Source organism: Austrofundulus limnaeus, unplaced genomic scaffold (genome assembly GCF_001266775.1).
Source record: "Austrofundulus limnaeus strain Quisiro unplaced genomic scaffold, Austrofundulus_limnaeus-1.0 Scaffold358, whole genome shotgun sequence".
In the NCBI taxonomy this organism is placed as follows: Eukaryota; Metazoa; Chordata; class Actinopteri; order Cyprinodontiformes; family Rivulidae; genus Austrofundulus; species Austrofundulus limnaeus.
In genome coordinates, this window is record NW_013952760.1 from 320762 (window position 1) to 322706 (window position 1945).

Below are 1945 nucleotides of genomic sequence, written 5' to 3' on the forward strand. Positions count from 1 at the left end.
AGGTGGAAGAGGGCGGGGCTTCTCAGAATACTTCTTTCAACACTGCATGGTGTTAAATAACAACACTGTTCAGTGTTAAATAACACCTAACTGTGGGCGGAGCTTATTTAACACTGTCCAGTGTTGATTCAACACTGAGGAAATCAACACTGAGTTAACACCAACACTGGAAGTCAGTTAACTAACACTAGGGGGTGTTAAATTYACTCTGGAGAGTTTTAACTGTCATTTTAACACTCTTTAACACTGTTTTTGCTGTGATGGTGATGCAGAAGCAGAAAAGAGAACAGCTGTTTGGTTTGGACCTGATGCATTGTGGGAAATGGAGTTTGCATCAACATAAGCTAGCAGGACATCAAAAGATGCATCTTAATCTTCAGATGATCAGTTTAAAGGCTCATTCAGGACTAATCCCAGTTTAAACTTCGGATTAATCTCAGATTATAATCCCACGCTTCAGATTACTGAAGCAGCAGCACATTTTTAACCACTCACGCAGAAATGAAACCTCACACACACTCAACTGGTTTTCCAGATGGGTCACCCTGCTGACCGGGTCATGCCCCCCTCAGGGTCCTGTAAGATGAAGAGGTGTGAGTGTGTGTGTGTGTGTGTGTGTGTGTGTGTGTGTGTGTGTGTGTGTGTGTGTGTGTGTGTGTGTGTGTGTCGTCCTTCACCTGATAAATATACATCTGACCAAAAGCAGCAGCTCTTTATCTGAAGCACCAACCTTCACCCTAAATATAAACCGTCTCCTTATCAGGGATGGAAACGTCCTCGTCTCAGGGGGGAGGACGCTGTCCTCGCTGCAGTCCTGTGGGGGGGCCGGAGTCGGACCGGGTCATATCAGAACACACACACTGTGCGGACCTCCTCCTCCAACTGACCCAGTTTCTGAGGAAGAAATCTTCTGGAGATTTTTTATTTTCTAAATCTTTTAGTTTCTCCTCATGTTTTCTTTTTCTCACCCAAAGGGTTAAAGGTCAAACATGTAGTGTCCTCTGTCTGTCTCTGTTAGCAAAATATCTCATGTAGTGAAACAGATCACAGAAATATGGGATGCCAGGTGTAAAATGAACTATTGAAAAAACTTCACCAACACATTTTTCARGGTGGATCAGCTGGTAGAGCTGATGCCTCTCAGCAAGAAGGTTGCCGGTTCAAATCCTGGCCCGGCGATCTTTCTGCATGTTTTCTCCGTGCATGCGTGGGTTTTCTCCGGGTACTCTGGCTTCCTCCCACAGACCAAAAACATGACTGTTAGGTTAACTGATAACTCTAAATTGTCCCCAGATGAGAGTGAGTGGGTGTGTGTGTCTCTGTGATGGACTGAGACCTGTCCAGGTGTACCCCGCCCCTCGCACTGAGGCTGCTGGATATGGGCACCAGTGACCCCCGTGACCCTGAAAGGAAGAAGCGTGTAGAAAATGGATGGATGGATATTTTTCTCTATTTACCTAGTTTTTACTGTTAAATTTAAATGTAAAAATACTTAAATATTAAATTTAAATGTTAAATTATAACATTAAAAATTATATTAAACTATTATCTTCAGCAGTGATAGCAGTGAAGAGCTAGKAGGCCAATGTTGATGTTTGTGGTCATGTGATGCGAGCCACTGCTAGCCGCTGCTAACAGATAATATTTAAAATCTAAATTGAAATGTGTTCATAAAAACAATCTGGWGGTCCCTGTGGTCCAGCAGTTTGAGGTGCAGCTCAGACACCAGCCAGAACTGCAGGRTTGATGTCTCGTAGCTTTAGCTTCATTGGAGCTAGCGGTTGCTAATGTCTCAGGATGATGACATCATAACATGAGCCGAGCACCAACAGAAACGGCTGGGTTCCATTCAGAAACACCTAAATGTGAACTTCAACATTTAAGGTTTAACTTTTACATTTAGATTTAAACACTTAGATTTAGGATTTAATATTTATATGTAACA